At 36.4% G+C, this 15,008-nt stretch overlaps 2 pseudogenes; both read right to left on the reverse strand.

Moving 5' to 3' along the window:
• Positions 1-1,662, reverse strand: part of LOC141510251 (arylacetamide deacetylase-like 4) — an 8,148-nt pseudogene extending 6,486 nt beyond the window's left edge.
• The window catches only part of LOC141508358 (cilia- and flagella-associated protein 107-like), a 55,829-nt pseudogene extending 52,607 nt beyond the window's left edge, over positions 1-3,222 (reverse strand).
• Between the last annotated feature and the right edge of the window lie 11,786 nt (positions 3,223-15,008).

Below are 15,008 nucleotides of genomic sequence, written 5' to 3' on the forward strand. Positions count from 1 at the left end.
TATATATATATATATATATATATATATATCATATACACACTCCTGCACACATATATAAACATTTATATACATACACACATAGTCACCCCTATATACAGATTTTTATATATAATATATATATATTTAGTTTGTTATCTCTTATTTTTATAACATTTCCTAAAAACTTGTACTTGCTACCTTGCCCTCCTATTCCTTAATTAACTGACCTTCAAAGAATCCCTACTTTGTACTCTCTTCTATATTCCCTTCTCCATTGATCTATACATCCTTCTATATCTCCTCATTAATCTATACCCACTTCTATATACTCTTTTATCCCATTCCCTCACCCTCAAACTCATTATTTTCCTTATTCCCTTATTTTATCTGTCTGAATTTAAAAGGCTTTTATAGCCTTATATAAGTATATAATAAATTTCTTTTCCAGGAATACCAGCTCTCAGGGGCAGCTAGGTGGCACAGTGGATAGAGTACCTGCCCTGGAGTCAGGAGGATCTGAGTTCAAATCCAACCTCAGACAATAATTACCTAGCTGTGTGATCTTGGTCAAGTCACTTAATCCCATTGCCTTGCAGAAACAAAAAAAAAAATAAACAAACAAATACCAACTCTCCTTCCCCATCTAATTCCTTTGTATCAGTTCTTCTCATTTGTATGTTACCCCTTTTTTAAATCTTTTCCAAAATCATTTTACTTTTAAGAGTCATACCCTAGTATCGCTGCACCCACCTTTCTTTCTAATTACCCAATTACCAACAACAATCTGAACATATAATTGATATCATGTATAGATAGTAAGCAATTTGTCCTTATTGAGCCCCTTGTAATTAGTATTTGATGTTTACCTTATTTTTTTTTAGTTCTTGTAAGTCAAGTTTTCTCTTAAGTTCAGGTCTTTGTGCAACAAAATCCTGAAAGTCTTGCATTTTGTTGCATGTCCATTTTTTTTCATTCAGGATTATGCTTGACTTTGCTGAGTATATTTTCAGCCACTAACCCAGTTCTTTTGCTCTTCAATATATTGTGTTCCAACATCTGCAGTCTTTTAAGTTAAGTGTTCCAAGCCCTGCTAATTGGTCTTGTATAATTTTAATTGTGGTTCTACCATATTTGAATTGCTTTTTCTTTCTTGTTGCTCTGAATATTTTCACTTAACCTGAGGGATTTGGAATTTAATTGATATTCCTATTAGTTTTCCTTCTAGGATTCCTTTCAGTTGAGGATCTGTGATTTTTTCCTATTTCTACTTTCCCTTCTTATTCTAAAACCTCAGAAAAATTTTCGTTAATTATTTCTTGTTGTATTGTATCAAGATTCTTTTTTATTTGATCATAGCTTTCAGGTTGTCTGATTATTCTTATTTATTTTTCTTGATCTAGTCTCCAGAGCTCTTGTTTTTCTTGCAAGGCATTTTGCTTTCTTTTCTTTTTGATTCTTTATATTTTGTTTTAATATTTCTTAATTTCTTATAACTTGACTGACTTCCCCTTGCACCATTCTAATTTAGCTTTTCCTCAATCTAAAGTATTTGATATTTAAAGTCTTATTTTTGAGTTCCTCTGTGAATTCTTTTGAACAGGTAGCCATCTGGCATTACTCTTCAGGATAGTCTTTTTTCACTTTAGCATCTTCCTCTAAAGATGAACCCCCAGTCTTCTTCATTCCCAAAATATTTCTCTATGGTTTTTTTATTTCTCCTTATTCAACTCATTTAAAAATTGTTTTTAAAAGCACCATATTGTTATAGTCATCTCTGGTCCTCCAAGTGGGGGAAAGGACATCTGATCCCAGGAGTTTTGTCCTAGGCCAACCCATAGACTGTTTTCCTCCTTCAAGTTACAAATGGGGTCCCTCAGTACACAGAGCAAGAAATGATCTTACTCCCTAAGAATCCTCCAGTGGCTACAACCTTCTATTCTCCCCTCTAACCTGAAACCTAGCTCAAGAACTCAGTTTTCCTGTTAAGTGTCTACAGCCAGCAGTATCCCCATGCCTCTGCCTCTGCATTCGCTGGTTATGTGCTGGTTTCTTCTTAGCCTGGGCCTGGCATTCCTTATCAGTAGAGGTTTCCTCTCTTCCCCTGCTCAGATGCCAGACCCTCAAACTGTTCTGGAGATGAAAATTCCTGTGACTGAGTCAGAGGCTACCTACAAACTCAGCTGCCCCTAGGACTCACCTCTTGCTGTTTAGGGACCTGGCTGAAGGTATTTGTACTGCATTCAACCTCCAGTCCCTTCAGATCTTCCCCAGTTGTCCAGAAGTAATAATATTTTTGCTGCAGCTTGTTTTTTTCTGCTGCTCAACTTTCACTCTGAGGTGTTTTTTTGACTTGTTAGTGGAGGAAATCTAGAGAGCTTGGAATTTTCTAAGTTACTCCACCATCTTCCCAGAATCTCCTCCTTTTCATACCTTTTCTCTGAACATTTGACTCCCCATAATTTATCTGTGTCTGTTGAAAGCAGTACCACATTCTTCCCATTTATCCAGGGGCTCAATTTCATTGACATTGAAATCATTTTTGACTCTCTTCCCTTCCCTTACTCCACTTATCTGTTGACAGGTTTTGTCATTTTGCCCTCCATATCTCACATTTTTCCTTTCCTTCAACCTCCATTACAATTAATCTTGTTTAGCTCCTTTTTTTCTACTTATCAAACTATTGTAATAACCTGCAAAACAGTCTTCTTGATTCAGTCTAACGCTTCCACCATATATCCTTCACACCATTGTTTTTATATTATTTCCTAGACAAACACCAGCAGCAGCAACCACACACACACACACACACACACACACACACACACACACACAATCTGCAGTTTGTTTAAGATATATACCTACATATAGTACCCTTTCTACCTCATGCTCCTTTTCTCCCCTTGAGCCTACCCTGCTTACCCTTTGTCTCCCCTTTCTTTTAACTCCTTACCTTATTTCTCTCTTCTACCCAGTTTCCAATGAGCACTCTAGTTGAAAACTTTGGCTCAATTCTCCAACTGGGAGTAGAGCAGGACTGTGGGGACATTGGAAACATGGCAACAATTTGCACCTAGTTTCCCAGACCCTGAATTGTGGGATTAAAGTTAGCAACAGCATTAAACTGTACCACTTTCCTTTAGGGTCTGTGATGGTAGTTAAAGGATTTGCTAAGGTTTTAATATTTTCTCACTTTCTTTCCAAAGAAAAATTCCCTGTGGTACCACTTCCCCCTTTACACGGAGTATCAAGTGGTTTGGAATTCTTTGTTTACTGTTCCCATGGTGATAGACCTACAAGAACTGCTGATTCCACTAGAGCAAAAGGGAAGCTTATTTTTAATCTCCCTCCAGAATAACTGCTCAGGAGTCCTGATTTCTATATTGTAATTCTTCTTGCTGAAATGTGTATCCAGTGAAGAATAGATATTATTATAATAATTGATTATATTAAAACTTTTTATCACTTTGTCTTAATTATGAAATCTTAGACTCTGCTCTTTCCTTAAAGACATGCAAATAAAAGTCCTAATGTATTATTGGATAGAATGCTGGAGTTAGATTAAGAAGGAACTGAATTGAAATTTCACTTTCAGCATTTAGTAGCTTTATGACCATAAGCTAGTTACAGCCTGAGTCTCCTCTGAAAATTGGCAGCAATAATACCAGTAGCATCTACCTTGCAGAACTATGGTAAGATTCAGCTGGTTCTTGTTCGTTATCACTATGTTTGACAAATTACAGTGTGTCCGACTAACTGATAAGACCAATATAAGTTTGGAATGCTCTACCACAGGTTGGGCACAAATAATCCATGTGAATACCTAGGGTGGGTACTCTAAACTTACAGATGTCATGTTTCCTTTGAGCTGCTTCAATTCTGCTTTCCTCCTAGAATGCAGCACCCTCACTGATGAGGGCACAGCATGCTGGGCAGTCCTGTGCCAGGGTCTTCCATGCTTTACAATCAATTCTAAAGTTCTTCAGGGTGTCTCAGTCTCATTTCTTCTGACCCCCTTGTAAGAGCTTTCCCTGTGCGAGTTTTCCATAAAATAGTCTTTTTGACAAACTTATGTTTATCATTCTAACAATATGGACAGTCCACCATAGTTACATTCTCTGTAGTAACGTTTAAATGCTTGACAGTTTAGCTTGAAAAAGGACCTGAGTATCTGGTATCTTCTCCCACCAGGTAATCTTCAGAATCTTCCTAAGACAATTTAAACAGAAGCAATTCAGTTTCCTGACATGGACTGTCCAGGTTTCATAGGAATATAGCAATGAGGTCAACACAACAATTCTGTAGACCTTCAGTTTTGCAATTAGTCTTCTACTCTCCAATTCTTTCAGAGCCTTCCAAATAGTGGGCTAACTCTGGTAATGCAAGTGTCAGCTTTATTGTCAATGTGCACCTCCTTGGAAAAGGACACTGCTAAGGTAAGTGAACTTGTCCACTTTACTCAAAACTTCTCCACTTGCTGTAAATGATGGTTCCGCATATAGACGGTGTGTGGTACTGGCTGATGGAGCACTTGTGGTGTTTTTTTTTTTTTTTTGGTGTTAATTGAGAGATCAAAATTAGCACAAGCAGCAGAGAATCAATCCATATTTTGTTGCATCTCAACTTCAGAGGGTCCATTGAGTGCACAATCATCTACAAATAGAAGATCATGCACCAACACTCCCTCCACTTTGGTCTTAACTTGTAGCCTTTGCAAGCTGAAGAATTTGCCATCTGTGCAGGAGCTAACCTTGAGGCCATGCTCATCCTCAGTGAGGGTGTTTGATAACATGGCTGAAAACATCATGCTAAAAAGTATGGGAGCAAGAATACATCCTTGTTTTACTCCATTGGTGACTGGAAAATCTGGAGAGCATCATCCACTATCCAGAATCTGGGCAAGCATGCCATCATGAAATTGACATATAATACTGATGATTCAAATTTTGACATAATTTTTCATAAGCCCTCATGACTGATGGTATCAAGGGCCTTGCTCAGATATACAAATGTTATATACAGACCTCTTCTGTTGGCATTTTTCCTGGAGTTGTCAGGCAGCAAACACCATATAGACTGTTCCTCTACCTTTTCTGAAGCCACACTGGTTCTCAGGAAGGTGAACAACTTCCAGGTGAAGGATCAGCCTATTGAGAAGGACTCTGGCAAGAATCTTACTACAATGAATAAAAGAGAAAGACCCCTGTGATTGTCACTGGACAATCTATTCCTTTTACCTTTATATAGATGGACAACAGAGGCATCCTTGAATTCTTGGGGGATAACCTCATCATGCCATATAACTTGGAAAATTTTAGTCAACTTTTGGATGAGCAATGGAACCCCCACCTTGTAGATCTCAGCTGAAATGGAATCAGCACCAGGTGCTTTGCCACTCAAAAGGAGTCTAATGGCATTCAAACCCTCTTCTTCAGTTGTAACTTCAACTAGTGACTGATTGACTTCCACTTGAGGTAAATTGTCAACAGCTTCTACATTGATTGATAATGGCCTGTTATGAATACTATGGAAGTGTTCAGGAGTTGTTTACTAAGTGGAGAGAAAATGAAAATGTTAAGGTTTGGCCACTGCTGAAATCAGAAACAATGCCAAGTCCATGAACCTGGAAGAGTGGAAGGTGGTGACTTGGGCAAAAAAATATGGAGTTTGGAAAAGGGGAGGGTCTGGGGAGAAAATGAAATGATTCCTTTTTAAACATGTGGTGGACATTTGTTTGCTCTGTCTAATAAATTTGCGATGTAGGATCAGAGCTCAGGAGAGATATCATCATTGTGGTTCAGATGTTTCGATTGTATCTGAATCTTTGTGACCCCATGTGGTGTTTTCTTGGTAGAGGTACTCAAGCAATTTGCCTTTTATTTCTCCAGCTCATCTTACAGTTGAGGAAACTGAGGGACAAAGTATTAAGTGACTTGCCCAGATAACCCAGTTAGTAAATTTTCAGAAGTTGATTTTCAACTCAGGAAGGTGAGTCTTCCTGACTCCAATCCCAGTTTTCTATTTACTGCACCACCTAGCTACCCCTAGAATAGATAAGTTAGTCATCTACTAGAAATGATCATGAAACCTGTTGAGTTGGTGAAGTCACCAAGTGAGAGTTTAGAGACAGAAAAGAAGCTGACTTTTCACAGAGCATTTGGATGTACCTACAGTTAAGGCGACATGATATAGATAAGAACCAGAAGAAAATTATTTCATGAAAACCCAGAGAAGAGAGAATATTCAGGAAGAGAAGTTGGTCATCAGTGCCCACTCCTTGTACCCCCAATTCTTAGCACAGTATCAGCAGCACATAGTAAGGGTTTAAAAAATTTTGATGAACTCTGACTCTAATTAGTAAGGATGAGGACTGAGACAAGGCATCCTGTTCAAAAGTAAGTCATTAGTAGATTGGATGAAAGAATTTCACCTGAGCAATGGATAAGTTTGAAAGTTAATCAACAAAGGATCGAGGTGTGCTTGAGAGGAAGGGAAGCAGCTTCTTTTTTAGGAGTTTGACTGAGAAAGTAAGGAGAGAGAGATAGGACAATAGCCTGAAGATAGGCTATTGTAGAGTCTAATGAAAAATGTTGCTTTTGTAAAAATGAGGAGACTTAGGGCAATGGGGAAGGAACAAGAAGAAAAGGAGGGGTTGAAAATTGGAGGGAGGGAGATTAAAAACTAGAGGGAGCAATCTTCTGGAAAAAATGCAGGGATTGGGATCAAGAACACTTAGAGAGAAGTTGGCCTTGGAAAATTGCAACCTCTTTTTCAGAGGCTAGGCAAAAGATAGAGTGGAGGATTAAATTATTTGCAATCCCAGCAATTTAGTTTACTCCTGATGACTTTGCATCCCTGGATATCCTCTTTGGCACTAGCTGCATCTTTCTCATATCTTCTGTCCCATCAGTCATAGAGGGCTCCCCTTGTTACTTTCAGACTCTCTCTTTGTTTCAATCAGCAATTTTACTCCTTTGAACTTGAATCTATTAAAAAATTTATACCTAAGGGAGGCAGAGCCACAATGGCAGAGAAAATGGAGGGACTCAGCAGTGTTCCCCTAAACCCTTCAAAATACTCTTAAAGAATGACTCAAAGAAAATTCTAGAGGGACAGAACCCACAAAAAGATGGAGTGAAACAATTTTCCAGTCCAAGATAAGTTAGAAGGTTGACAGGAAAGATCTGTTGCACCAGAATGAAAGTGGAGTGAGTCCAGTGTATGCTAAGTCAGTGCAGACCAGGCTCCAACACAGCAGGAGCAAGCCTTGGGCGTGACTGAATCAGTGATCATTTCCAGACCTCTCAACTCACAGATGGTAATGGGATCAGATAACTATTCATAAAGAGATTGCAGGTTTCTCAATGGCACTGGGAGCAAGACTCTGTGGCATTGCCCCTGCTTGGATCTGGGTAGCAGTTCTAGATCTCAGTCCAAGACAGGAAAGACAAGTACATAAGAGCTTGAAGCCACAGAGGAGCAGGGAGGCTGCTCCCAGTTCCAGGATGGAAAAGAATATTTGTGCTCTCTCACTGACCAGTGCACAGTACCAAAAAGTAGTAAACACACCTCTTCATAGATGATAGTAACTTGGAAGAACTGAAAATTTAAGTTACTCAAAATTACCTCAAAAACAACTATTCAAAAATCTTGAACATTTGGACAATGTCCCATCTACTCTGGAAGCAGATCCCCACTTCAGCATAGAGTTAGAAGTCAAGAAATAATCTGGTAAATAGGCAAATAATAGAAAAACATCCTGGTTATAGAAAGTTACTATGGTGAAAAAGAAGATAAAAACACAAACTCAAAAGAAGACAATAAAATAAAAACTTTTGTATCCTTCATAACTTCATAGTATAATATATATATATATATATATATATATATATCCTATATAACTATATCCTTATAACTTCAAAAAAAATGTGAGTCATCATGAAAGATCTCACAAAAAAGGATTTTAAAAATCAAGTAAAAGAGGTAGAGGAAACATTTGAAAAGAGAAATAAGAGTGATACAGGAAAATCATGAAAAGCAAGTCAATAGCTTGGTAAAGGAGGCACAAAAAGTACTGAAGATAATACATTAAAAAACAGAATGAGTCAAATGGTAAAAAAAGACCCACCAAAATATAATAAAGAGAAAATGTTTGAAAAGCAGAACTGTCCAAATGGAAAAAGCCATACAAAAAATTCACTGAAGAAAAAAATCCTTAAAAAAAGTAGAATTGATCAAATGGAAAAGGAGGTACAAATACTTATTGAAGAAAGTAATTGCTTAAAGATTAGAATTGGACAAGTGGAAGCTATTGACTTTATGAAATATCAAGAACCAATAAAACAAAATCAAAAGAATGAAAAAAAAGACAATGTGACATATCTCATTGGAAAAAAATCTGCCCTGTTAAATAGATTCAGGAGACATAATTTAAGAATTAATGGACTACCTGAAAGCTATGATAAAAGAATAAACTCGGACATCATTCTTTAAGAATTGTTAATTTTCTGATATTCCGGAAACAGAGGGTAAAATAGAAATTGAATGAATTCACCACCATCTCCTGAAAGAAATCACAAAGGAAAACTTCCAGAAATATTAGAGTCCAATTCCAGAACTGCAAGGAGAAAATAGTGCAAGCAACTAAAAAGAAATAGTTCCAATATCATGGACCTGTAGTAAGGATAACATAAGATTTAGCAGTTTCTACATTAAAGAATCAGAGGGTTTGCAATAAGATATCCAGAGGGTAAAAACTCTAAGATTATAACTAAAAATAATCCTTCAGGCAAAAGATGAATATTCAATAAAATAGAGGACTTTCAAGCTGAAAAGACCAGAGGTAAAGAGAAAATTTCACTTTCAAATACAGGACTCAAAAGAAGTATAAAGAGGTAAAATGAAAAGAAAGAAAAAATTCAATAAAGTTTAACAGTTTGCATTCTACATAGGTAAGTGATATTTATAATTTCTAAAAATATTCTTCTAAGAAGAAATACACAGACAAAAAGCACAGGTGTAAGTTGAATATGCTGATATGATTATTAAAAATATAAAAATAAAGTATGAGAAAGAAGAGTACACTGGGAAAAGGTGTAGTAGGAATGGGGAAAATTATCTGACATAAAAGAGATCCAAAAGTTTACAGTGGAAGGAAAGGGGAAATAAGTGAACCTTACTCTCATTGGAATTGACTCAAAATACACAATCAATTGGATGTAGAAATCTATCTTATACAGGATATTATGGGGGAAGGAGATATGAGAAGGGTGGAAGATGATAGAAGGGAGGGCAGATGGTGAAGAAAAAATCATAAAACGCTTTTGAGAATGGTGGTGAAAAGGAGAGAATAGGATAAACAGGTAAAACAGGGGAGATCAAAATACATGGTTGACAATCATTGCTACAAAAAATTATTTCTATAGCAAGTCTCTAGTAAGGACATCATTTCTCAAATATATAAAATAATGAGTGAAAATGTATAGAAATAAAAGTTGTTCTTTAACTGATAAATAGTTAAAGGATATGAAGAGGCATTTTTCAGGCAAAGAAATCAAAGCTATACATAGTCATATGTAAAAATGCTTTATTGGGGCAACTAGGTGACTCAGTGTATAGAGCACGGGCCCTGGAGTCAAGAGTACCTGAGTACCTAGCTGCATGGCCTCAGGAAAGCCACTTAACCCCATTGCTTTGCAAAAATAAAAATAAAATTCTTTGAATTACTATTAGAGAAATTCAAATTAAAACAACACTGGGCTCCCAATACATACTTACTGGATTGGCTAATATGACAGAAGAGTAAAATAGCACATGTTGGAGGGGATGTAGGAAAATTAAAACATGAATGCATAATTGGTGAATTTGTATACTACCATTCTGGAGAACAATTTGGGACTATGCCCAAAGGGTTATATAAACATGCATACCCTTTGGTCAAGCAATACCACTACTAAGTCTGTATCCCAAAGAGATAAAAAAAAAAAAAAAAAAAGGAAAAACTGTAAAAATTTTAGCAGCTCTTTTCCTGGTGGCATAAATTAGAAATTGAGGGGATATCCATCAATTGGGGAATAGCTAAACAAGTTGTATTTGATTGAGATGGAATACTATTATGCTATAAGAAATGATAAGAAGGATGGTCTCAGAAAAACATGGAAAGACTTAAATTAACTCATGCAAAATGAAATGAGCAGTACCAGAAGAACATTGTATGCAGCAGCAGCAATATGTGATGATTTACTGTGAATAACCGAGCTATTCTTAGCAATACAATGATCTAAGACAGTTCTGAAGGACATATTATGAAAGTTGCTGACCTTCTCTGGAGAAAGAGCTGGTGGAGACTGAATGCAGATCAAAGATACTTTTTCTTTATTTTTCTTGTGGTTTTATTTTTTTGGTCTGTGCTTTATTTCACAGCATGACTTATGTGTAAATGTGTTTTGCATGACCATACATGTATAACCTATATCAAATTGCTTGCATTCTCAATGAGGGGAAGAAATGAGGGAGGGAGTCAGAGAATTGGAAAGAATGTTAAAATTGTTTTACATGTTTTATATGTAATTTTACATGTACACTTTTCCCCCAGTTGTGAGGAATGTAGGGTGTTAGGGAATCTATTACAAAAGGGGAATGACCCAGCCAATCACAAGACTGGAAGAGTTTTCCATTCCAGGGATAGCAGGGATAGCAAACCCCAAACTTGTTCTCAATCGGTCAAGAGTGACCTAGAGATCTTGACCTAATGCAACTGAGTTTGTGCAATGAGGTAGTTGAATATTAACCCACACACCCCCTGTGACGATTGGGGTTCATTAGCATATCATGCATCATATGATGTGGTGAGGATCATATTAGGGGCATGTCATGGAATGGGTGGACCTCTTAGATTGTAACTCAAACTCTGAGAGCCTATGAACATCCATGAGGGAGGGGAAAGAGTTTTTGAAGACCATAAATTACCTAACTTCCAAGACCAATTCGTGCTTCACGCCTAGGTGAGGTACCTATACCTTGTAAGGTGTATCTTGCAAGGTTCATGAAGAAAGTGTACAATTTTCTCTCACTCTAGCAGGTTTTTCTTTTCATTCATTTATAACACCATTTGAACTGTATCATGGTTGATATTAATAAATGCACTTTGACTTAATTTATATACTTGCCTCCCCATCATTCTTTCTCAAGCAGTTGAGTTCCTGGCTTATTAGCTTCCTCTTTTCCTTAATTTCTGTCCTTATTCCAGTGGAATTTAGGCTTCATCTTGTTACTTCTTCAGACACTCAGTTCTTCAGTCTCAGGAGATTCCACGATCTACTTCTCCCTTCTGCTTTAATAATGGACTGGAATAGTCACACCCTGAATTTTCACCTTTATCTACAAGTGTTCTGTTTCCATGATGAAAAATTCTGACATGGGTAGACTCCTGAGATGAAACCAAGTTGGTCATACAAAACTTTCTCTAAACAACTTTTAAGGAAACTTCTAAATGGGTCTTAAAGTCACAGAACTTTGAGTTCTGGCTGGCTAGCTTATCCTTTACTCAGACGAACAATGAAGAGGTGTGGGAGACAAAGATGGAAAGTTCTCCATTTATTCAACCCCAAGCAAATGCTTAATACCCTTTTTTCACTCCCAATCCTGAGGCATTTTCTAATTACAAGTCAAACAGTGCCCTGATGCTTGCAGACAACAGGTGTTACTTAGTATTCCCCCACACAAAAATCCCTTACACAGAGCCCCTCCCCCCCAAAAAAAACCCAAAACAAAATAGTGAAACAATGTTTTAGTGAGATATCTTTGGGGAACTTCAGATCCACATGGATCAAAAGGTTGTATAGCCCAATGTAGGTTGGAGAACTGGCAAGCTAGCAAAAGTCTCTTAGGCACAGCACAGCTCATGTACTTAACTCTGCTCCCAGCCCTGCTCAGGCTCTTCCTTGGTTCTGTTCCCAACTCAGTAGGCCAGGAGTGAGTCTAACTACATTCTAATAACTGTTCTGGGGCTGAATCCTAGCAAAGGGAGCAAAGGGAGCAAAGCACAAACCTCTGACCCACCCCACCCCCAGCTCGCCTATACACTCTATATCACAGGAACAGACCTCAAATATCAAAATATGCAAAAATAACAAAAAACCATAAACAAAACATTAACCATCCTGATAGGGTTGATAAAAATGCTATCTCAGAAAAAGAAAGCAGTAACAAAATGCCTACATGTAAAACCTTAAAGAGATTTATGAATTGGTCTCAAATACAAAAACAAACCTCTTGGAAAAGCTCAAAAAGAATTTTAAAACTCAAAGAGGAGAGGAGGAAGAGAAATGGAGAAAAGAAATGAATCATGCAAGAGAATTATGAAAAACTGACTGAAAAATAACAGTAATTTTTAAAATAAAATTGACAAATTGAAAAAAGAAAGCAACTCTTTTAAAAATAAACTTGGGGCAGCTAGGTAGCACAGGGATAGGGTACTGGTCCTGGAGTCAGGAGGACCTGAGTTCAAATTTGACCTCAGACACTTAATAATTGCCTAGCTGTGTGACCTTGGGCAAGTCAGTTAACCCCATTGCTTTAAATAATAAAAATTAAATTAAATATAATATAATATAATAATAAATAAAACTTTTAAAAGGAAATTTGGAAAAGGAAACCCAAAAGCTAACTGAAGAAAATAAAGTTTAAAAACTAGAATTGGACAAATGGAAACAAATGACTTCTATGACACACCAAGATTCCATCAAACAAAATTTAAAAATCTGAAAAAAATAGAAGAAAATGTAAAATACCTTTTTAGGAAAAATGACTAACATGGAAAATATATCCAAGAGAGATAATTGACCAATTTTTGGTCTAACAACCATAATCAGAAAAAGAACCTGGACAGTGCCTTGTAGGAAACTGTCATGGGAAATATTGTAGAAAAAAAATAGTCCTTGAAAGAATTCATTCATCACCTCAGAAAGAGACCCCAAAATAAAAACTCCAAGAATTTTGTAGCCAGTTCTCAGCTAAAGGAGAAAAATACTGCAGGAAGCCAAAAATAAACAGTTTAAATAGGAGGGAACCATAAATTGCATTATGCAAGATTTATCAGCTTTAACATTAAAGGATCAAAGGGTCTATAATACAACATTCCAGAGGGCAACAGAGCTAGGATTACAACCAATATCAACTACCCTGCAAAATCCAGTATTTTTTTTCAGGGGAGAAGATTCAATGAAACAGAGGGCTTCCAAATTTACCCATTAAAAAACCTAGAATTGATCAGAAAATTTGATTTTCAAATACAAGACTCAAGAGACATACATAAAGGTCAATGGAAAAGGATAAAAATTATCTATATTCCCTGCATGGGAAGACAATGACTAACCCTTGAAAATTATTTTTTAAGACTGTTAAAAAGGTATATACTTAGACAAAGGATGTGGGTAGAAATTGACTGTAATATGATAAAACTTTTAACTCTTAAGGATTGTATTTATAGTGGGATAGTTCAATAGATTCTTTTTGAAAAGAGTATGTAAGTATAAATTATTATGTAAAGATACTTGTGACTCTTGAGAATTATACATCTATCAGAAAGGTTGAAAGGAATATACTTTGATAGAGGGAGTGAGCACAAGAAAGCTATAAAACAATTAAGATGTGAAAAAAAGAGATTATACTAGGAGAAGAAGACAAGAAATAAGAGGACAAATAACACCACAAGAAGAGGCACAAAGGCCCTAATATAATAGAGGGAAAGAAGGGGAAGGTGTGAGCTCTGAGTAATCAACAGATTTGACCCAAAAGGGGAATAATATACATTCCCATGTAGGTTTAGAAATTTATCCTAACCTACTGGGAAGTGGGGATGGGGAAGGGGATAGAAAAGGAAATAAGAGAATAATAAAAGGGAGAGGAAAATTAAAAGGAAAAGTAGAAAAAGGAATAAAACAAGAAAGAAGAAAATAGAAGCACAGATTGAGGGAGGGAATAGTCAAAAGCAAAACACTGGTGAGGAGGAATAAGGGAAAAGAAAAGTGAAAGATAAAAACAAGGAAGACTAGATGGAAGGAAATACAGAGTTAGTAATTATAGCTGTGAATGTGAATGGGATGAACTCCTTGTAAAATGTATAATAACACTTTGCAATGAGGATGAAATGAAATACCAGTTTTGAGCATTTAGGAAAGTAGGCATTTAATGAATGCTTTTCCCTTTCCCCTTCATATCATCGTTTAACAGAAACTCACACTCTCCAAAATTAGCAATGATTTAATTGCCAAATCTAATTATCTTTTCTTAGTTTACCACCCTTCTTGTTCTCTGGATAGTATTTGATACTGTTGATCATGCTCTTCTCTTTGATATTATCTCCTCACTAGGTTTTAAAAACACCCCTTTCTTCTGATTCTCACCCTACCCAATCTAGCAGTTCTTTCTCAGTCTCCTCCACTTCATTTTCCTCCAAATTATACCTTCATACTAAGGGTATTACACATCTCTCATTTGTCTTTCTTTCTGCCTTCTCTGCCAGAAAAAATAAACTTTTGTCCTGGAAACAGCAGCTTCTAAAGGTTATGAAAGAAATAGTAAGAAATTTATTGTCCTTGATGAATTTGAGTCACCTAGTCCAGAGATTCTGCAATCATTTTGAAAGTTTTGAAAGAACTGGCAGGTGTGATTGTTGAGCCTCTGTGAATTATATATGAACTATATGAATTATATGAACTATCATGGAAAATGTGATAGAGGCAGTAAGATTGAAGAAGGGAAACACAGAAGAAAAGAATCTGCAAACTGTAGGCTAATGAACTTGTCCTTGTCTTCAATTCCTGACAAAATTCTAGAATGACTCATTAAAGAGATGACTGGTAAACATACAAAAAGAGAAGTGGTGGAGAGCTAATGACTTTATCATGCTCCAATATCTTTATTTGACAGAACTATTTAAGCAAATGAGTGAATCTAATTTTCCTAGATTTTAGCAAATCTATTGACAAAATATCACATACAACTCTTGTTGGAAGGATAGAGAAATGTGG

The sequence above is a fragment of the Macrotis lagotis genome, chromosome 1, assembly GCF_037893015.1.
Source record: "Macrotis lagotis isolate mMagLag1 chromosome 1, bilby.v1.9.chrom.fasta, whole genome shotgun sequence".
Taxonomy (NCBI): Eukaryota; Metazoa; Chordata; class Mammalia; order Peramelemorphia; family Peramelidae; genus Macrotis; species Macrotis lagotis.